We start from the raw sequence: 24986 nt of genomic DNA, 5'->3' as shown, positions 1-24986 counted from the left end.
CCCTAGATTCAAATTCTGCAGTTTATCAAGACAACTGGGTATGGGGAAATTTGAACTTAGTTTTACTTAAAGTCTGCTACCCTAACAAGGAGGGACTTCCCAAGAGAACAGGAACTGATCTAGAAAATGAAGTATATGGATTAGGTAATTTTACGCTTAATCTTATGATCCTAAATGTCGAATCCGAAGCTACTCCAATTTTGCCCACCATGTCAGTATTTCCAGTAAAAGGTGAATTATGTGTAAGAAAGAATGGTTCCATACATATGGGCCATAGTAAATGCACCACTGTAATAGAATTCAGTGATCAAGGCAAGTCGACATTTAGAGCTTCCCGCCATTCCTATTTTATATGTGGTCAGACGGCATACGTACGTTTGCCTCTAGATTGGGATGGTACCTGCTACATTGGATTTCTTTTGCCACCTGTTTTTCTAGCTCCTCCTGATTATCACAGAAATACTCATTTAGTACACAATAGAGAAAGGAGAGATCTCCCAATAGTCGATTACACTGAAACAGCATGGGAAAAATACACAGATTTCAATAAAGGTCTCTTTCCCTATATAGGCACCGTTACTAATAGTAAGCTGATACGTAGATTAACTAGAACCCTTGAAGCAGTAGTGAACGAAACTATTTCCGCCTTAGGCAATTTAACAGAAGAGCAGTCTGCTATGCGGATTGTTGTGCTTCAAAATCGTCTTGTCCTTGACGTCATCCTGGCCGATAGGGGCGGAGCTTGTAGGGTCATCGGATCAAGCTGTTGCATTTTCATACCAGAAAATTCGCCATCTGTATATAAAGCTATAACCCGCCTTCATAAGATTGTAAGCCAGATACACCAGAATCCAGGCACCTGGACTTGGTCCGGTTGGTTTTGGAGCGTGTTATCAGCCTGGGGATGGAGAGTTCTATCCTTCCTAGGTATTGGCCTTCTCATACTATTCAGTTGCTGTCTATGCCTGCAATGTGGACCAGCGATTTGTGGTCTGTGTGCCACATCGTGTATTCCACATCAAGATTTTCGTTCAAAATCCCGGAAGAAGAAGGAAGAACAAATGATGCTATATGAAAAGATCAATGGATTAATGAAGATTGATATCTCTTGACGGGCAAGTAGGGGACAAGGAGGGGATGTGGAAATATGGATTTTTCTGGTCAGTTATGTCCCCTATCTTGGACCCCAACGGTTCTATATGCATGTTACAAGTACATGTATGTTCCCTCCAGTTCCAGTTATGAAGACGCAAACACATGTGCGTCCACCGTTAACATGTCCTCTTTCAGATCCGCCATGAATAGGCCGGATATTCCATTCCTAAGTATGAAAGGCCACCGCCTTTATATGGTCCACTTATGCCATTTTTACAGTTCAGACGAGTAGGCCCTGATTCTGTCATCAAGCTTTTCTTGCTTTCTGCCTCTGAAGCTCCAGTCTGAGCCTGCATCTGTGACCATGAACTTTGTCTCATTCCCTGCGCGGCTCACGAAGCCTGACATCAGCTTGCTGCCTGCCAAGAACTGTATTTCACCTTCGAAATTATCTGCTCCGCCCCCTGCCCAATGCATTCCTGTCTAGTAGTTTCAGTAAACATTCTTCCAGCTACCGAGCAAAGGCCCGGTTTCTCTGTCTTTATGCAAGTAATTCATAGCCCTGTTACTATGGAAGATTCCTGCCCTCGCATCTAGTGTAGACACTTAGACGCCTGTACACGCACTAACAGTCAGTATAGTCAGTATAGAATAAGATTCTACTCTAAGAGACCTCTCTTCTGGATAACATAGTTCTTTAAACATAGGATGTTAGATATGATTTGAGATTAGGTTGACTTGACCCTCCAGACTTCTGTCGCCACATGTAGAGCTAAATGTCAAGTCCCCTTCACCCCCTAGTTGCACGTCAATCACACGTCATACTGCTGCGCGCGCATCTCTGCCAAGTATTTCTGCTGACATTGCGAAATTATTTCATAGGTCCACCCATATGTGACATCACAACCAATGACGTTTCTTTGTTACTCCCAGTTCCACCTACTTTTGCTACGTATGTATGTCTTATCTACACTATCAATTGTTACGCCTCTTGCATTTACTTCACTGTAATGCCTATTGTATAAAAGTGAATAATTATCAATAATGTATGTACTTCACTTCCTGAACCTCCGTGGTGATGGAACTTGGAGGCCACGATTTCGAAATCGTCCATTGGAATAAAGCCCATTCCGAACCTCTAATACCACGGATTCTGCCTCTTATTTACTGAGCTATGTTTATTATGATCTGTATCAAATTAAGTCCCGGTAATTAAATTATTTACCACAGTTGTTTGTGCCTTTTCAAAATGGATAGAAGCATATCCCCTAAAAGACAATACTGCCTTATCCACAGCTAAAGCCTAGTCAAAGAATTTTTTCCTAGGTTCGGAATGCCAAGGATGGTATGGAGTGATAACGGGAGTGAATTTGTAGGCCGAGTGAGGAAGAGTGTGTGTGAGGGACTAGGCATTAGGCTAAAGTTTCACGCTGCAAATCACCCCCAATCAGCTGGACTAGTAGAGTGCTACAATGGCACCTTGAAGCTTAAGTTGGCCAAAATTCAGACGAGCTCCGGTCTTAAATGGCCTGATGCTCTGCCCTTAGCACTCCTGTCAACAAGAATGACTGTACATTCGCGAGTGGGACTTAGTCCATATGAGATAGTGTTTGGCCGTCCGGCCAATGTGTGGGGAGTGCCAAGGCCGACAAAGTTCAGTGAAATCGAATATCCAGTACTGCTTGATTACCTGTATGAATTGACGGCTAAATTGCGTGTCTTACACCAACAGGTTCACGATACTCTGCCCCAGGCCTCTGAAGCTCCAGGACACCCTATTAATCCTGGAACGTGGGTGCTAGTTAAAAATTTTCAACGTGCAAAGAATGATGAGCCCCGTTGGATCGGCCCCTACCTAGTACTGCTATCGACAAGATCAGCAGTTCGAGTGAAAGGGAAAAAGAATTGGATTCACGGCATACACTGTAAGAGGATCCCTTTACTCCTACCGTACGACCGGTGGGTCAAGGAGGGGATCGCTGACTCCTTGGCTGAGACTGTGCCTCGTTTTGTGCCTTTTAGCGATGCACGTGTAAAGGGGACAAACACAGAGCGAGAAAGTGACGACATTCTGCAGGAAGCTATATCGCCATCAATTCGATTGGATACCACAGAGCCTGAACTCTTGTTTCAAGACCAGACAGTGCCTGGTGGAAATAGGTATAATTTCAGGCCAAGAACTATGGACAAATAAAAATTATTTTCCTTTGATATTTTCAAAAGTGCAGCTCTCTCATCTGAGAAACTTTTTGACTTTTTGTTTTTCGAACCACCATCCGGGTTCAGCTGCAGGGTCGCGGTGCCAAGACTTTGGGGTACAAGCCGAAGACGTTAGGTCAACGGTTCTGGTTGGTCTAGGGCGTTCCCTGAACTGACAGGTGTACTCCTTAGCAGAAGATACTCATCCGCCGCGAGCAGCACGATTAGAGGATGCAGTTTTTCAGGATGAAGAAGCCCACCGAGGAAATTAATTTCAAGAGCAGAATATGTAAAATAATGAATAGCAAATGTTTTGTAGTATTATGTCTGTTTGTACTCTCCAGCATAATGATGTTTTCTGTAGGTTGCGTATTATTGTCTTTCCAAGTGTCATTTGCACCCACTGTACAGCCCACACCTCTTCCTACTGTTTCCCAACACTCTTTCCACCCTCTGCCAGAACACGAACAAGCTAGACGTGCTGAATTTGTAAACAATTCGTTCATTCAACTCCTGCACCAGCACCAACTAGTTATGAATACAACGAACTGCTGGGTGTGTGGTTTGATGCCGCACACCATTAATAAGGGCATCCCATATCTAGTACTGCCATTCAGCTATAATGGTTCATCATGGGCATTCCAGACCATGTTTCTTTTTGCGCTTGAAACCTATTCCCAGCGACCACCGCACTCCATTAGACCTAACTCGAATAATAAAGCCTTGATGAAAGGAGTTGCAGATATGAGTAGAGATATCAATGCATATACATCTATTCCCAAGGATGAGTTGCGAGCTTATGTAGGTTGGAACGCGACTGGGTATAGCATCAGTTTTGGGTGAAAAACAGTGCAAAAGTTCATCTCCGATTTGGGTCGCACCCCACATAGGTCGGTTCTGTCTATAAGGTAATGGTCAGAATCCAAGAGCTCAACTAGGGAAGAGTAACTGTACTGAAACATACACTTTTCCATCACAGTTTTCCCCTGCGTTTTTGGCTGCCAAGGGCACATACTTTGTCTGCAATGATCGAGCATATACATGGTTGCCCCCTGATTTCTCGGGCACATGCTATGTTGCGAATTTGCTACCGCCAACATTTACTACCGCCTCTGATTATCACAAGACCAGAGTTGTGAGAGGCGTCGTTAGTAAGGAAGATACTGCCGGTCAGGAAGCGGGAGACTTTTTCCTGGGTTTCCTGCCATTTTGGGGGCCAATGGTCAATAGTCGGAACCTGAGACAACTGACCCGTGTAGTTGAATCCACTGTTAATGTAACTGCCGGTGCCCTTGGTAACTTGACAGCTGAGCTTCAAGCGGATCGCCTGATGACGATGCAGAACCGTATGGTTCTAGACGTCATACTTGCAGACCGTGGTGGGGTATGCAAGGTCATCCAATCAAGCTGTTGTATTTTCATACCGGATAACGCTCAGACAGTCTACCAGGCCATTTCCAAACTGCATAAGATTTCCGAATACATTCACGTAGATAAAGGAGATTGGTCGCTGATGGGGTGGTTCTGGGGACTGATATCAGCTTGGGGATGGAAGATTTTAATAGTCATTGGGATGATTTTAGCCATCCTTTTTCTGTTCTGTTTATGTATACAGTGTGCCCCTGTAATGTGTAGCCTCTGTGTTACATCATGTGTAAGGAAACCTATATCGAAGGACGAGCTAAGCAATAGGATGATGCTACAGCAACATCTCCATGACTTCATGAATGTAGACTTGGACTCAGATTAGTATAGTTCTTGCCTATGTAAGGGCAAAAGGAGGGTCTGTGGTACTGTAAAAATCGGAACCGTGTAGGTGGCATGGTCCCACCATGACAAGTTTGGTATCAGCGAACCGCAAATGAGCAACGCGGTATGTATGAGTGTTTTCGTCATGTTTCACTGATGAATTCACCGTATATACGATACTACATATTTTATCCATGGGTTCCATTTTACAGTAGTAGCCATTTTGTGGTTGCCCTCACATAGGCTGCGCACTAAGGCCATGCCTAGGCTTAAAGGACACGTACACCTTTCGTGACTTCTCTCTGACCTGTGCAAGCTGACTCCGCTGCCTGAGGTCAATCCTGTCCGGCCGGTTCCTTTCTCGTGGCCTAATGTGATTAGCATCAGGGCTCGACCCATCATAAAGCCCCTGTTCGCACACGATCCCTGACTAAGCTGTTTTCACACCTGACTCTACTTTATGGCTTGTTTTACGAGCAGGAGGTGCCCGTTTTATTGGGGTCTGCTGTTATCTGATGAGGGTTCTGAGCCTCGCTGGGTACAATAACTGCGTGCTTAACAAACTGAAATGTGGGATTGTCATTTTGGCTCTGCTATTCCTTTGAAACTAAAATATGTGAATGACCACTTGTAAAACAGGGGCGGTGTTGCCCCCAAAGCGTAATTTTGTGTATATAAGTAAAGACTGGTTTTTGGGTCAGGAGCAGTCTCCTGAGAACATACATCGTGTTGTACTTCTCGGATATCTGTGATTGGTCTGCAGCCAATAAAGAAGTTCTTTGAATTCACCTAGAAGACTCTGTGTTCCTGTGGGTCTGAAACAGGAAGAATCCGAAGTCTTAGGGTGTGTTCCCCTGCACCGCTGGGTTCTAAAAACCCGGTACTTCAGAGTACGATTGAAATCTAGTCAAATTCAATATATTCTGAGAACAGCAAAAAAGGCAAACAAATTACTTTGTAGAAATTATGCTTTGTTGTAAAAAATGTATTATTACATGCTATAACAATTTTTTTCTGTTCTTTCACAGATCCTAATTTTAAAATAAGCAATTTACATCAATTTAGATTGCAAAGAAAATCTGAAAAAAATGTATACCATTTTTTATTTCTATTAGTGTGAAGGTAAGTTTAACTAAGTATCAATATGCAGACTGGAGAGATTTGCAAGAAGCAACAAACTTTAAACACGTTTTTAAAAACACTCTGTTTAAATCTATGTAGTTTTGAAATCTGGCCGTAGTCGGATATCATGTGACCTGCAAAAAAAGAGATTTGAGGGGTTCATAATATTTCCCATTGTACCTATTGAAGGACCGCAATCATTTCAATCATTCTTCTTTGAACATCTTTGCAGACAAAACTCTGTGCTTACCTTCTATCATTCGCAAGCAATTTTAAAAACAGAAATATGTCACTTTTTGTAACATAGTTATTGCGCAAGACACTCTTTCATATTTACAAAGAGAGTAAAAGGCCCTCTGTGCACTTTTCCTACTCCATGTAAACACAACCTCATCATTAAGGGTGGGCGTAGTTCGCGAAGTAGCACTTCACGAAGCTACGCAAAGTGAAGTTCGCACTACGCGAGCTACGCGTAGCACTTCGCGAACTGCGTAGTAACATGTTCGCACTGTGCAAGATGTTGTTTTCAATGATTGCACAGTGCGGACAAGCAACCGGCACTATGCAATCATTGAAAATGGCATCTTGCACAGTGCGAGCTGTAGTTTTCTGCTGCTCGAGTAGATTTTTACTCGAGCTGCAGCTTTCTCAACGCGAACTGGTAGTTTCTCATCGCGAGCGGTCGCGAGCATACGCGACCCCTCGCAATGAGAAACCTGACCTCCTCGCGTTGGGAATCTCGCCGGGAGGTTTATTTTCCATGCTCGCGATCGCGAACAAGGAAAAAGTCTCGCCAGGATGTCATTTTGCTTGCGCGCGGTCGCCAACTTGACGTTGAGGACCGCGAGCAAGCAAAAAATGACCGCAGCACTACGCAACACTACGCTACGCGTGTTCGCACTGTGCTACGTGCAGTTCGCGTAGTGCGAAGTAGCGCGAACTTCGCAAACTACGCAAGCGTAGCGTAGTGCTTCGCCCAGGCCTACTCATCATACACACCACTTTGCGTTGAAAGGGTGTTCTATAAGTGTTGTTGTGCATGATTGCACGGAATACTCATAGAACAAGACACATCTCTAGATTTATCAGAAATCATGAATCTCGATATGTGTGTGAATGCTGCACCATTCTAAAATTGGTGTAGGAAAGCACAACAAGGAGAATTGTTTTTATTTCTCCACATTTTTATATCTTCAATGCATGCTACAATGCTCAGAATACATTGAAGGAGAAAAATGCCTTTACTGATTGTTTTTGTGCAGGAAGGTGTGTCTTCCTGCACAAAAACAAACAGCACATGACACAGATATCCTTGCACTATGGTGCAAGGGTGCCTGTGTCACCACATGGCTGCAGTTTAAGCAGCTGTGCAGAGAGAAGCATAGATTTGCAACATATTTATGTACATATGTTGCATCCCTGTGCTTCGGAGGTACTACAGCACACTGCAGTTAAAGAGGTTACTGTGTGATGCTGCAACACTTCCTCATAGTTCTGCACTTATACATTTACCATACGCTACTAATGCATTCATTCAGTCAATTACGTACTACACATACATTCATCTAAACTTTCACACATAAACAAACAAATATAACTCTTTTTTTAAGCCAGGAAAGTTAGTTCTTACAAGAACTTTTTTTTTTTCTTTCTTCTTTTATAAATTTTTTGGGGGGTTTCTGAACAATTTTTAATTTGTTTTGGTGTTTCTGCAACAAAAAAAAAAGGAAAAAACAAAACAGGAGGAAAAAAACAATGAACTTCAGGGGAAAAAAAAACTAGCAACGGTGACTTTCTTGCCGACGGCAGATCAGATCTATAGACTGCTCTCCGTAGCATAATATCGCGTTGCATTTAGTGCAGAGCACTTTCAAAAATTGAAATTGTGGACGTATGTCCAAATTTTGTGCTGATGGATGCACTCTTGAAGTGCTCGGCTGCGATGAGTCGGAAGGAGCAGCAGCAACTCTCATCCTCCGGCATTCCTCCCGAGAAAGATTTACCGGATGAAGGGACCGCAGGTGCTTCATCATACTGGCTGTCCCGCAAGAGTATTTCTTGTTAGGATCCCCTCGAGACAGCACTCTTTTGCAGATCTTGCACGTCACCAAGGTGGCATTGGTTTTAGTTTGCCCCTCAGGATACGTAAAAAATTTCCACACCACAGATGTGGTGTGGGTGGTGGCTCTTCCACAAAATCATCCTCAGATGTATGAGGAGATGCAGGAGATGCCTGCTGCCCTGAAGCCATTATCTGGTCTGAAAAAAAAGTTTGAGCTAAGTAAAAACTTAGTCAAAAAAGCTTCTTCTCTGCAAGGAGATGCTCTTCCAAAGAAGGTCAAAGAAGAATGATTGAAATGGGTGGGGTCTTTCAATAGTTAGAACAGGAAGTGTAATGAACCAATCAAATTTCTTTTTTTGCAGGTCACATGGGATCCGCGCACCCTGTGCTTACGCAGCACGCACCCAGCGCGCATCCGCGAAATTGAATTTAAAAGGAATATAGGTTAGATGTATAAATATATTACTTTTAAGAGTAGTTTAGAGTTTCTCTTCAATTAATATTCACATGAAATATATATATATATGTTTTTTTAAATGTTCAATATTTCGCGGGATCCGCGCACCCACCGCGTCATACACGCATGTGACGCATCACGGAAGCACGGAAGCGTCGCATAACGTAACCGTACGTGTCGCGTATAGGCTTGGAGTCGTGTACCGGTAGCATTGCAATCGCGCATCAAACACGTACCCAACGAATACCGTCCGCAGATGCTTTCGCATAGGGATCGAGAACGGTGTGCATAGGGTGCGCGGATCCCAAAGAAATGGAAAAAAAAACCATTTGAAAATATTGTTTAAAAAATATTTTTAAAAATATTTTAAAAAACCCAATAAAAACGAATATTTTTTAATTTTTAAAAAAATTAATTGAAAAAATACGTTTAAAAAATGGTGATAAAAAAGTATTTTAAAAAAATAATTAATGAATTTGACACACTGAAATTGAAAAATATAGAAATCCAATGAAAATCATTAAACATGATATCTTTAGAGATAAGTTATAGATAGGAATTAGCATTTCCAAAACCTTTGAAATTCACTGAAAAAACTATAGGTTTCATGCACGTTATAGTTAGGAATTGGCATTTAAAAAACCTTTGAAATTCACTGAAAAAACCATAGGTTTCAGGGGCGTTATAGTTAGGAATTGGCATTTAAAAAACCTTAGAAATTTACTGAAAAAACCATAGGTTTCAGGGGCGTTATAGTTAGCTGGACATTTCCCTCGTACAAAACCCTAGAAATTCCCACGTTATAGTTAGTTCAGCTAACTAAAACTCGCGCCCCCGCAATGCACTGCTGATGACGTCACATATTGCCTCACTCATGACATGGTCAGTGACATCACATTGATTAGTTGGGTGAGTATTTGTATGGGACACTGAGTTTGTGTGTGGTTGGATGGGGTGTGTGTAACTCTATGAATAGATGTGTGAATGGTTGATTGACTAGGTGTATAGGTTTAAGAGTGCATGTGGAAACAGTTGTTTGGGTGACTGAGTGTATTTATTTGTGTGTTGGTGAGCGAATATTTGTTTTAGTTGTACATCTTCAACAAAGTAAAAAAATAAAAGGCATTGTATGTGAGAGTTGGTGTATATAAATAAGTATGTGTAAGAGTCAGTGATTGTGAGAGTAACTATATGAATGAGTATATAATTGTAATGGTAATTCTTAACATATTAACTGTGAGTTACTATGTGTTTGAATAAATGAGGTGTTGTTGGATAATTGTGTAAGTGATTAAATGTAAGTGTGATTAATTTTTTTCATGAGTGAGTAGGATGACTGCATAACTGACTTAGATGACTGCTGATGTGTCAATGTCTATATATGTGTACAAGTGCATTTGATAGTGTTCTATTAATTAGGGACTGCATGTATAAATGATTATGTTGTTGAATGGGTAGTTGTGTGTGTAGACTTAGGAATCACTGAGTGAGTACGTAGTAACTGGTATTGGTGTGTCAATGGTTTCAAATATGGTACTCTGTATTTTACAGAGAGTGATGAAAGGTTATACTAGTGTATGATGAGGTGTATCAGATTGTCACGTGGATGATGTCATCAGTGATGTCATCAGTATAGTAATTTGAGATGTCATCAGTGATTTCACTGGCTATGTCATGAATGATGCAATATGTGACATCATCAGCAGTGCATTGAGGGTGCGAGACTTATAGTTAGCAGAGCTAACTATAACGGAGGAATTTCTATGGTTTTGTACGAGTGAAATGGCCAGCTAACTATAACACCCCTGAAACCTATAGTTTTTTCTGTGAATTTTTATTTTAATATATTTACATTATTTCCTTTTTAAAAAAATATTTCACATTTTTTTCGGAGTCGCGCACTCAAAGCGTACACATCCCGGTGCCATATACGTGCTGGGGCGCACTGGGTGCGCGACTCCCGCAAAAAAAATGTATGTTCCAAAATGATATGTATGTGTCTTTAATGTACATATTAGGGCAAGAGATTATGGAAGATATTCATAAAAATAATATATTTGTACTTATAATAAACTTATATTATTCGCAACGTCGGGTGCATGCATCGTGAGTGCAGAGAACCAGGTCAGCAGAGCTGCTGTAGAGCCAGAGAAACCAGGTCAGCAGAGCCGTTGTAGAGCCAGAGAACCAGGTCAGCAGAGCTGCTCTAGAGCCTAAGAAGCAGGTCAGCAGAGCTGCTCTAGAACCAGAGACCCAGGTCAGCAGAGCTGCTCTAGAGCCAGAGACCCAGGTCAGCAGAGCTGCTCTAGAGGCCGAGAACCAGGTCAGCAGAGCTGCTGTAGAGCCAGAGAAAACAGGTCAGAAGAGCTGCTTTAGAGGGAGAGAACCAGGTCAGCAGAACTGCTTTAGAGCCAGAGAACGAGGTCAGCAGAGCTGCTCTACAGCCAGAGAACCAGGTCAGCAGAGCTGCTTTAGAGCCATAGAACCAGGTCAGCAGAGCTGCTCTAGAGGCAGAGAACCAGGTCAGCGGAACTGCCTTAGAGCCAGAGAGAACCAGGTCAGCAGAGCTCTTTAGCGGGACAGAACCAGGTCAGCAGAGATGCTTTAGAGTCAGAGAACCAGGTCAGCAGAGCTGCTCTGGAGCCAGAGAACCAGGTCAGAAGAGCTGCTTTAGAGCCATAGAACCAGGTCAGCAGAGCTGCTTTAGAGCCAGAGAACCAGGTCAGCAGAGCTGCTGTTCTAGAGGCAGAGAACCAGGTCAGCAGAGCTGCTTTAGAGCCAGAGAACAAGGTCAGCAGAGCTGCTCTAGAGGCAGAGAACCAGGTCAGCAGAGCTGCTTTAGAGGGAGAGAACCAGGTCAGCAGAGCTGCTTTAGAGTCAGAGAACCAGGTCAGCAGAGCTGCTCTAGAGCCAGAGTAACCAGGTCAGCAGGGCTGCTTTAGAGGGATAGAACCAGGTAAGCAGAGCTTGCTTAGAGCTAGAGAACCAGGTCAGCATAGCTGCTCTAGAGCCAGAGAACCAGGTCAGCAGAGCTGCTTTAGAGCCATAGAACCAGGTCAGCAGAGCTGCTCTAGAGGCAGAGAACCAGGTCAGCAGATCTGATTTAGAGTGAGAGAACCAGGTCTGCAGAGCTGCTTTAGAGCCAGAGAACCAGGTCAGCAGAGCTGCTCTAGAGCCTAAGAACCAGGTCATCAGAGCTGCTCGAGAGCCAGAGAACCAGGTCAGCAGAGCTGCTGTAGAGCCAGAGAAACCAGGTCATTAGAACTGCTTTAGAGCGAGAGAACCAGGTCAGCAGAGCTGCTTTAGAGGGAGAGAACCAGGTCAGCAGAGCTGCTTTAGAGCCAAGGGACCAGGTCAGCAGAGCTGCTCTAGAGCCAGAGAACCAGGTCAGCAGAACTGCTTTAGAGCCATAGAACCGGGTCAGCCGAGCTGCTGTAGAGCCAGAGAAACCAGGTCAGCAGAGCTGCTTTAGAGGGAGAGAACCAGGTCAGCAGAGCTGCTTTAGAGCCAGAGAACCAGGTCAGCAGAGCTGCTGTAGCTGACACTGACTGAATGACACTGACTGACTGACACTGACTGACACTGATTGACTGACACTGACACTGACTACCACTGACACTGATTGACTGACACTGACTGACTGACAGTGATTGACTGACACTGACTGACTGACACTGAATGACTGACTGACACTGATTTACTGACAGTGACTGACTGACACTGACTGGCACTGATTGACTGACACTGACTGACACTGATTGACTGACACTGACTGACTGACTGACACTGACTGACTGACACTGACTGACTGACACTGACTGACACTGACAGACTACTCTCTACTACTCTACTACTCACTCTCTATTACTTTCTACTACTCTCTCTCTACTACTCACTCTCTACTACTCACTCTCTACTACTCTCTACTACCCACTCTCTACTACTCTCTACTACTCTCTACTACTCACTCTCTACTACTCTACAACTCTCTGCTACTCACTCTCTTCTACTCACTTTCTACTACTGTCTCTCTACTACTCACTCTACTACTCACTCTCTACTACTCACTCTCTACTATTCACTCTCTACTACTCTCTCTCTACTACTCACTCTCTACTACTCTCTACTATTCACTCTCTACTACTCTCTCTCTACTACTCACTCTCTACTACTCGCTCTCTACTACTCGCTCTCTACTACTCTCTCCTACTCACTCTCTACTATTCACTCTCTACTACTCTACTACTCTCTACTACTCTCTCTCTACTACTCACTCTCTACTACTCGCTCACTACTACTCTCTCCTACTCACTCTCTACTATTCACTCTCTACTACTCTACTACTCTCTACTACTCTCTACTATTCACTCTCTACTACTCACTCTTTACTACTCTCTACTATTCTCTCTCTACTTCTCTCTCTCTACTACTCTCTCTCTACTGCTCACACTCTACTACTCACTCTCTACTACTCTCTACTACTCACTCTCCACTACTCACTCTCTACTACTCGCTCTCTATTACTCGCTCTCTACTACTCTCTCCTGCTCACTCTCTACTACTCACTCTCTACTACTCTACTACTCACTCTCTAATACTCTCTACTACTCACTCTACTACTCACTCTCTACTACTCTACTACTCTCTCCTACTCACTCTCTACTACTCACTTTCTACTACTCTCTCTCGACTACTCTCTCTCTACTACTCACTCTCTACTACTCTCTACTACTCACTCTCTACTACTTACTCTCTACTACTCTCCACTACTCACTCTCTACTACTTTACTACTCTCTCCTACTCACTCTTTACTACTCCCTTTCTACTACTCTCTCTGTACTACTCACTCTACGACTCACTCTCTACTACTCACTCGCTACTAATCTCTACTACTCTCTCTCTACTACTCACTCTCTACTGCTCTCTACTATTCATTCTCTACTACTCTCTCTCTACTACTCACTCTCTACTACTCGCTCTCTACTTCCCTACTACTCTCTAGTACTCTCTACTATTCACTCTCTACTATTCACTCTCTACTACTCTACTACTCTCTACCACTCTCTACTACTCACACTCTACTACTCTCTACTACTCACCCTCTACTACTCACTCTCTACTACTCACTCTCCACTACTCACTCTCTACAACTCGCTCTCTACTACTCTCTCCTACTTACTCTCTACTACTCACTCTCCACTACTCTACTACTCTCTACTACGCTCTACTATTCACTCTCTACTGCTCACTCTCTACTAATCTCTACTACTCTCTCTCTATTACTCGCTCTCTACTACTCAGTCGTGACTACTCTCTACTACTCATTCTCTACTACTCACTCTCAACTACTCTCTACTACTCTCTACTACTACTCTCTACTGCTCACTCCCTACTACTCACTCTCTACTACTCACTCTTTACTACTCACTCTACTACTCGCTACTACTCACTCTCTACTACTCTACTACTCATTCTCTTCTACTCTGTGCTACTCTCTCTCTACTACTCACTCTCTACTACTCTCTACTATTCACTCTCTACTACTCTCTCTCTACTACTCACTCTCTACTTCTCACTCTCTACTACTCGCTCTCTACTACTCACTCTCCACTACTCACTCTCTACTTCTCGCTCTCTACTACTCGCTCTCTACTACTCGCTCTCTACTACTCTCTCCTACTCACTCTCTGCTACTCACTCTCTACTACTCTACTACTTTCTCCTACTCTCTCTACTACTCACTCTCTACTACTCACTCTCTATTACTCTACTACTCTCTACTACTCTCTCTACTACTTACTCTCTACTACTCACTCTACTACTCTACTACTCTCTCTACTACTCACTCTCTACTACTCTACTACTCTCTACTACTCACTCTCTATTACTTTCTCTCTACCACTCGCTCTCTACTACTCTCTACTGCTCACTCTCCACTACTCACCCTCTACTACTCACTCTCAACTACTCCCTACTACGCACTCTACTACTCACTCTCTACTACTCTCTCTACTTCTCACTCTCTACTACTTGCTCTCTACTACTTGCTGTCTACTACTCACTCTACTACTCATTCTCTACTACTCTCTATTACTCACTCTACTACTCACTCTCTACTACCCTCTACTACTCACTCTCTACTAATCCACTACCCTCTACTACTCACTCTCTACCACTCACTCTCTACTACTCTACTACTCTCTCTCTACTACTCACTCTCTGCTACTCACTCTCTACTACTCACTCTCTACTACTCTCTACTACTCACTCTCTACTATTCTCTCTCTACTACTGTCTACTACTCACTCTCTTCTACTCTCTACTACTCACTCTCTTTACTACTCTCTCTCTACTACTCTGTACTAATCTCTACTACTCACTCTCTACTAATCACTCTACTATTCACTCTACTACCCACTCTCTACTACTCACTCTCTACTACTCTCTTTTACTCATTCTCTACTACTCTCTCTCTACTAATCACTCTACTACTCACTCTCTACTACTCTCTACTACGCTCTCTCTGCTACTCACTCTCTACTACTCACTCTCTACTACTCACTCTCTACTACTCACTCTCTACTACTCTCTACTACTTGCGTTACTACTCACTCTCTAGTACGCTCTACTACCCTCTACTACTCACTCTAAACTACTCACTCTCTACTACTCTCTACTACTCACTCTCTAATACTCATTCTACTACTCTCTACAACTCACTCTCTGCTACTCTCTCTATTAATCTCTACTACTTACTCTCTACTCTCTATTACTCACTCTCTACTCTCTACCTCTCTAGCTCTCTCTCTACTACTCTCTACCTCTCAACCTCTCTACCTCTCTACCTCTCTACCTCTACACCTCTACCTCTACACCTCTACCTCTACACCTCTACCTCTACACCTCTCTCTACCTATCTCTACATGCACATATATATATATGCATATATATGCATATGCATTTATATATATGTATGTGTATATATATATATACACACATAAACATATATAATCTGCATATCTATATAAATACAAATATAAATGCATGCATACATATACATATACGCATACATATTCATGTTATGTACATGAAAGTTTGAAAAACACTAATACAAGCAAAGCTAAAAAGCCACCTAACTACAAACAGAATTGCTTTATCTTAAACGAGCGCGAGACCTATTGCATTTTCAATGCTTGTTTACTTTGGCTCCATCAAGCAGGCATTCAGATGTGTCACACATTTGCCATAAATTTTGAATGGTAGCACTCTAGTTGCTCATTAGATCACTGTAGTAAAGCTACTGCTCACCAGGGAAGTCTGCTGCTGGTATTCAAAGTGCATGTTTCAGTCTGCATGTCAGAATTTCTTAATGAAATAGAAGAGGATTTGAGAAGTCAAAATGTGCCCTAATGTTTCTTTCTGCAGCACTAATCATAATTTCTACGGCAAAATGAACCCCCTCACTTTGTTCCTTTGCAAATTAAATGTTTTAAGTGTTACCACTTTATTCCAATCAAGATGGCTTCAGGTATGCCATACTTTTGTCATAAGTAAAACTGTTAGCGCTCTAGTTGTTCTTTAGAACACTCTGGGTCATTCTGTCATTGGGCTATACTTGGTCTACATCTGGGCGATATAGATTTATACATAGATAGATTTATGTATATATATATATACACATTATATATATATATATATATATATATATATATATATATATACACACACACACACACATATATAAGCACAATGTCAGCTGACACGCTAAAGGGAAGTGAGGCGGCGGATATGTTCAATGACAACATAGTCCTGAATCAGGACTCAGTCTACCAACATGCATCAGTGGGGCCACACAGTGTAAAAGAAAAAATCAAACAGCTACAAAAATTGATGAAATCCAAACAAAATAAGTGGTGGGAGGCCAAATCCCTTCAACGTTACCTAGATGTGGGAAGAGTACCACGGGGGTTAAGAATTTTAACAGCCCCAAGTTATAAGAACCCGGACCGTGATATGATGAAGGAGAGGGCGGAAACAAATTTGGAATCATCCAGGTGGCTAATTGTTATCTTAGTTAAGTTACCACAAAAAGATCGGATGAAGCTGCAAGAAAAAATTGATATACTTAATGCAGAATTAGGAACAATGGGATGCAATGATGAAATAATAAAACTTAATGATGAAATGAATAAAAGACTTAAAAAAGAGCAAGACAACATTCGTGAACGAAAGGTTTACAAATTCCGCCATGATCGCACAGACTACAAAACTGGGCACATATTCACCTTTGCCAAGAAATATGATGCCCTAAAAGTGTCAAAATATGGTGAGTAAATTATCGCAATCAGGCCACCAAACAAATACCGGCCAAGATTTCACAAGCAGAGGAGGTGGATTTTTTAGTATACGAAAGGCGCAACACATTGCGCCCAAGAACTCAATTGAACAGACAACAAAAAGTAGATCCATCAAGCGCCGCGAAAGGCGAAAAGCAAATTCACGAAGAACCAAAGAAACAACAAACACGTAAAACCAGACGCAATTGGAGTCGTCAATAGAGAAAATCTATAATAGCAGTCAAACTGTCATCAATCTTACAGATATCGATCTTAATAAAGCAGAGGAACAGCTGTTAGCATTGGGGCTTTCCTACTGCCCTGTAAGCTAATTCGACTATGCTACAACCAGACTTGACATTTTCAAAAGTATAAGAAAACTGAAATTAAAGAAACATTTTCTTCAAAACAGGAAAACATCGACAGAGGGAACAACACAACAGCCTGAACCTCCAACAACAAGTCCTCCTTTTTTCAATCTGACAACATCAGACTTGCCACTTCTGAATGACTTGCAGGACTTGGCAAACGAAAACAGTGATTCAGGCAAGACCCTTTGTTCTGAAAATACAACAGATAACATGGTACCAAAGACAACTGAAACTACCACTCCTTTCAAACCTAGGTCCACATTCAATTCAATTAGACTGAGGGATTCAATTGATATCTTTCAGGAACAGGTAGTAATGGGGATTAAACGACATAATCATAAAGTGCAAAGAGCAATGAGACACAAAACAAACAAGAAAGAACTTCAAAATCATCTACTAATGGAGAAATTGAACCAAAGACAACTGAAACTACCACTCCTTTCAAACCTAGGTCCAAATTCTACCCAATTACTCCGAGGGACTCAATTGATATCTTTCAGGAACAGGTAGTAATGGGGATTAAGCGACTTAATCATAAAGTGCAAAGAGCAATTAGACACAAAATAAACAAGAAATAACTTCAATATCATCTACTAATGGAGAAATTAAAACCAAATACCACAGAAGTGACCACCTGGCACTGTGAGTCACGTACAATGCTTACAATATGAAATTGGTAGCATGGAAAAATGCAGGACTCTTACCCCCCCCCCCCCCCCCCCCCCAGGAGTACAAATATTTGAAAAATGAAAATCCGGTCACACCGATTTTGGACTTTATCCCGAAAATACATAAAGATGCACTCAAACCTCCAGGAAGGCCAATAATTTTGGTACGAAACAGTCCCCTGGAGAAAACTTCCCAATATGTAGATTTTTATTTAAAGGAGTATGTGCAACAGCTGCCATCTTACATCAGGGATACAGGGGACTTTCTTTCTAAAACACAGAACATTGACTGGCATCAAGACATTTTGCTTATTGCAATGGATGTGAACGCGTTATATACGTCCAATAACCACCAAGATGGACTTCGGGCGCTTCAACACTATTGGTCCAAAACGACTCGCGAATTTGCACAGCACAACAAGATGCTTTTAAATATGGTTGAGTTCTGTCTAAATAATAATATATTTTTATTCCAGAATGTTTTATATTAACAACAACGGGGTGTAGCTATGGGTGCCAGTTCTCCCCCAGCTATGCCTGTCTGCACATGGGTTGGTGGGAGGAGCTGGCACTAATGAAGGAACACACTACTACAGTCACAAACAAAATCAAATGTTGGTTACGATTTATAGATGATCTGTTTTTAATATGGCAAGGAACTACAGAGGAAGCTGAGCAATTCATTAGAGAGTTAAACATGAATAGTTTCAACCTGCACTTCACAGCCTCCATTAGTGCAACATCTATTAATTTTTTAGACGTTGAAATCTATATTAAAAACAGTTGTCTTGAGACAAAATTGCACAGGAAGCCAACCGCTGGCAACTCGGTACTACATGCAGGCAGATTTCATCCACAGCACTTGATTCAGAGCATCCCCTATGGGGAGATGCTGCGACTCAAACAAATTTGCAGCTGTGAGGATGATCTAATAATAGCTCAACAAGCCTGCACCACCGGATTTCTAGAAAGGGGCTATTCAAATAAATGTATCGCACAGACTACAAAACTGGGCGCATATTCACCTTTGCCAAGAAATATGATGCCCTAAAAGTGTCAAAATATGGTGAAATGGGAGCTGGCAGAGCAAACTTGGCAAGTAACAAAGCGGGACCCAGCACATCCTCCAATTCGGAATTCAGTTCAGCAATGGAAAGTGAAACCGAAGTAAATGATCGCAATCAGGCCTCCAAAACAATACCGGCCAAAATTTCACTAGCAGAGGAGGTGGATTTTTTAGTCTACGAAAGGCGCAACACATTGCGCCCAAGAACTCAATTGAACAGACAACAAAAAGTAGATCCATCAAGCGCCGCGAAAGGCGAAAAGCGAATTCACGAAGAACCAAAGAAACAACAAACACGTAAAACCAGACGCAATTGGAGTCGTCAATAGAGAAAATCCATAATAGCAGTCAAACTGTCATCAATCTTACAGATATCAATCTTAATAAAGCAGAGGAACAGCTGTTAGCATTGGGGCTTTCCTACTGCCCTGTAAGCTAATTCGACTATGCTACAACCAGACTTGACATTTTCAAAAGTATAAGAAAACTGAAATTAAAGAAACATTTACTTCAAAACAGGAAAACATCGACAGAGGGAACAACACAACAGCCTGAACCTCCAACAACAAGTCCTCCTTTTTTAATCTGACAGCATCAGACTTGCCACTTATGAATGACTTGCAGGGCTTGGCAAACGAAAACAGTGATTCAGGCAAGACCCTTTGTTCTGAAAATACAACAGATAACATGGTACCAAAGACAACTGAAAATACCACTCCTTTCAAACCTAGGCCCAAATTCAATTCCATTACACTGAGGGATTCAATTGATATCTTTCAGGAACAGGTAGTAATGATGATTAAGCAACTTAATCATAAAGTGCAAAGAGCAATGAGACACAAAACAAACAAGAAAGAACTTCAATATCATCTACTAATGGAGAAATTGTACCAAAGACAACTGAAACTACCACTCCTTTCAAACCTAGGTCCAAATTCTACCCAATTACCCCGAGGGACTCAATTGATATCTTTCAGGAACAGGTAGTAATGGGGATTAAGCGACTTAATCATAAAGTGCAAAGAGCAATTAGACAGAAAACAAACAAGAAATAACTTCAATATCATCCATTAATGGAGAAATTAAAACCAAATACCACAGAAGTGACCACCTGGCACTGAGAGTCACGTACAATGCTGACAATATGAAATTGGTAGCATGGAAAAATGCAGGACTCTTTTCCCCCCAGGAGTACAAATATTTGAAAAATGAAAATCCGGTCACACCGATTTTGTACTTTATCCCGAAAATACATAAAGATGCACTCAAACCTCCAGGAAGGCCAATAATTTCGGTACAAAACAGTCCCCTGGAGAAAACTTCCCAATATGTAGATTTTTATTTAAAGGAGTATGTGCAACAGCTGCCATCTTACATCAGGGATACAGGGGACTTTCTTTCTAAAACACAGAACATTGACTGGCATCAAGACTTTTTGCTTATTGCAATGGATGTGAACGCGTTATATACGTCCAATAACCACCAACAAGGACTTCGGGCGCTTCAACACTATTGGTGCAAATCGACTCCCGAATTTGCACAGCACAACAAGATGCTTTTAAATATGGTTGAGTTCTGTCTAAATAATAATATCTTTTTATTCCAGAATGTTTTATATTAACAACAACTGGGTGTAGCTATGGGTGCCAGCTTCTCCCCCAGCTATGCCCGTCTGCATATGGGTTGGTGGGAGGAGCTGGTGCTAATGAAGGAACACACTACTACAGTCACAAACAAAATCAAATGTTGGTTACGATTTATAGACGATCTGTTTTTAATATGGCAAGGAACTACAGAGGAAGCTGAGCAATTCATTAGAGAGTTAAACATGAATAGTTTCAACCTGCACTTCACAGCCTCCATTAGTGCAACGTCTATAAATTTTTTAGACGTTGAAATCTATATTAAAAACAGTCGTCTTGAGGCAAAATTGCACAGGAAGCCAACCGCTGGCAACTCGGTACTACATGCAGGCAGATTTCATCCACAGCACTTGATTCAGAGCATCCCCTATGGGGAGATGCTGCGACTCAAACGAATTTGCAGCTGTGAGGATGATCTAATAATAGCTCAACAAGCCTGCACCACCGGATTTCTAGAAAGGGGCTATTCAAATAAATGTATTAAACAGGCCATCAAGAAAAGTAATGCAGTCACAAGGGAGAGTTTAATCAACAAAAACCTTGAGTTGGAGGGTTGCCAGATACAAAAATCCTCTACCTTTAGATTTATCTTAAAATACAGCAAACAAGATAATGCAATTAGAAAAATTATCAGAAAAAACTGGCCCCTCATCCTAGATGATCCTATTATCGGACATATCCTCCCAAGAAATGCTGCCATTACTTACACAAGGACGACATCTATGAAAGACGTTCTAGTTCAGAATGACCCCTTTACTCAAACCAAAAGTCCATGGCTGTCTCAAAGAAAGGGATTCCATCGCTGCAAAGCCTGCAAGGCATGTCAATTTGGAATTAATAAAACATCCTATGACACTCCATTCAGTGACTGAGAGAAGCCAATAGGGAAGGCTTTAACCTGCAAATCTGACCATGTAGTCTATGTGCTTGAGTGTCCATGTGCCCTACGATATGTAGGTAGTACTATACAACAGGGCCCAAGAGGATACTCCAGCACATTAGAGCAATCAAAAACAAAGACACTTACCCCGTAGTGCGTCACTTTGGAGAAGCACACAATACAAACCCCAAAGATCTCAAGTACTTCATAATTGATGCTATTCCACCACAGAAAAGAGAAGGGGGACAGGGAAAAGGCCCTCAGACATTTAGAAACTAGATATATTCTAGACCTCGATACAAAATCCCCGGGAGGCCTCAACATTACTGAGGAATTATACACCTGCCTCTAGTATCCCTAAGTGGTCCAAAGCTGCATATTGATAAAAGACTTTAGGACACCATGATTCCTCTTATTAAATTAAATGAATTCACTTTGCCGCCCAAATCCCACTTTTTAACGATTTTACACATTTTTGTACACTGTTTCAGATGGGTTTTAGATTTTTATACACCTTAAATATAATTAGCTGATTTTGCACGGGTTTTAGATATGAATCAATGTTTTGATTGCAAGGTTTGCACAAAAGCACCTTCGACAGTACTGTAATTTGCATTAGCCCTTTATGAGACTTTTTGCTCAGACATATAACTGTGAAGGACATGAACTTTGTTTCTCTAAACCAAAACCAAGCAGTTAGCAAAGAGGTCATGTTGAAATCCTGAACACGCAAGATAATTAGGTGGTAGGACATTGACATTTACAGTATCTGTTAAAGAATGGTTTGATAAACTATATAAATGCACAGATTTGTAAGTGCTATATTCATTTGTAAAAATGTTTGGACATGTATTTAAACCAGGATGCACCAACAGCAATGAATTAAATGTGCATATTCTGAATGGGTATTTAAACATGAATGTACAAATCTTGACAGCAGTTACAAACCACAAGCTTTGTACACAACAAGAGACCTGTTCACAAGGTGATATCAATACTCAAATCCCTCATACATTTGTTGTCATCCATTTAGACAATCTATAAAACCAGCAGTTATACCATCTGTACTACTAAGGAATGGATCACCAAAATATAGAAAAGGTTTAAAATCTGTCTGTAAAGAGAGTGACCTGTGTCTCAAACTACCCTTAGTGTAGTGAACTCAAAAGAGAAGAGGTGGAAAAAATGTGAAAAAGGATTGGTGGTGCCTCACGGTAGTAACACCAAGGGGGTAAAGCAGGAAGGTACTCGCCTGCTACCTCAAGATCTCATCATCAGCTACCACCGTTCCAAAGCAGAAAACTGTATAGAGAAGTAAGAAAGACCCATAAAGACAAGGTGCTAGGGTGTGTAAACAAAGATTGTCTGTGCACCAACTCGTGCAACAGAATCAACCCCACAATTGAGATTTAGGAGTCAAACTATTGTTCCCCTAGTCCCAATCTAAAACTGAGCTAAATCACAGTTGCTAACAATCTTTATTCAATGCTGTGTGTCTGCTCATTAAAAAGCCGACATGTTTCATTGCCACAGGAGAAAAACTCACGGCAATTTCTTCAGGGCGTGGGTCAGTCACTCCACTCTGCACCAAAACTTGTCTATTTTAAAATTCCTGCAAGAGACACAAGGAAACACAAGAAAACAGACAAACATGCAAAACATAACATAATTAGTTGGCATCTGGTCACATTTAAAAAAGTAATTCAATATGAAGAACCTCCCACGCATTTTTGTCACAGGATTTACCGGGATGTTGCCCAGCCTGGGCATACCTTTACCCTCAAGCACTTGTGTGTATGTATTCAATCACTCTTTCACTGGCTTTCCCAGTCACTTCCACTCGTCTATCTGTAAAACATGGCAAAATATCGTAAGACAATGAATGCTGGCAAAACATGATTTCAATAACGTTTCATGCACTCCCCTATTATGCCATTAATCTCATATAGCAGCGGCAGCACATGCGTAAATGTCTTGGTTACATTTAACCTCCTGTCTCAAACATCTACTCTCACTGTAGTATTTAGAGAACAGAGAGGTGAGATCTATCCCTTTCTAAGCCAATACACAACGTGATGAATTTGCCACTACTGTCAGAGTCGTTTCCCCCGGCCTTGCATATATTCAAAGAGCCTTATCCAAACAAGCTTACCGTGACCATAACAGTGTCAGGTATCGACTCAGCACCGCCTCGGCCCGAGTTGAGCTCCCAGTTGGTATTAACGGGCTTCGGCGCGGTACGTCATCGCGCCCATTTGGCCCACAAACCACGAGATGACAATAGGTCTTCTATTTCTATGCTTTGCCTTGCACATAGGGTACTTGTCACTTTAAGAATGGAAAGAGAAAAAATATTTTTTTTTTAAAAACTTGTATACAAACTTACCATGCACCGTTAAGCGCGTCATGTGATCAAGGCTCCTCGGAGCCGAAACACGTCATGCTGCTAGTGCTTGTTTGAACAAATAAAATTGAAATCTGCACCTACTTGTGGTCCGTGCTCCTGTGCCTGTTTTTGGGAGATCGAAGATCGAAGAAAGGTTGGAGTGTTGCAGTCTTTCCCCCCAACCACCGCGCTCCGACCGCCGGCATTGTATTTCAGCAGTCAGCCCATGGCCCTGCATGTCGTACACACTGCCACCAACGGACTGTTGGGGTGGTCTGTATGACATTGTAATCGGGCCTATAGACGGGACCAAAGTATTTTATTTTTTTTTCTATTAACGTGATCGAAATGAATCTGCAAAGTTGGATCTGCGGGTTCAATGAAAACTTTTAAAATCATTTAATATATGTGCCTCCCTTCTATGATCATCAATGTGATCGATGTGAACATATTTACAAGTTTATATATGGCCGCCTATATCTGTTTTACAAGAAAGTAAGAGAGTCTTGCAAGCCCACAAATGTACAGACCGAATTCGCAAATTCGTCCGATGACACACCCAAATCTTGCCTTTTGATTGGGGATCTTATGACCCCCACCCATGTACATGTAAAACTACACCCCAAAAAATCTTCTGTCCAGAATGAACATCGAGAATCCGTTGATGGAGGAAAATACACCACTCCAAGAAAACAAAGTGATGTCTGGAAGTATTTTACAACACTCTAGGAGAAAAGAGGGTAAGAGCTTAGATATGTGCAATGCAGTGTTTATGGGAAGCAGTTATCCAGTGGCACTGCCAAGAAGTATTCATATGGGACAAGTTTCATGTAGAAGCATTTAAAAATAATTCATGCAAAGGTCTACAACCGGATGATGCAGGAGAAAGCAGGTGCAGCAGCACAGTCCACCTTTAGAGCTTCCTTGGGAGGACATTCATCAGCTGCAGTC

Source organism: Triturus cristatus, chromosome 5_2, assembly GCF_964204655.1.
Source record: "Triturus cristatus chromosome 5_2, aTriCri1.1, whole genome shotgun sequence".
NCBI lineage: Eukaryota > Metazoa > Chordata > Amphibia > Caudata > Salamandridae > Triturus > Triturus cristatus.
Note: the sequence above shows the minus strand (reverse complement) of the source record.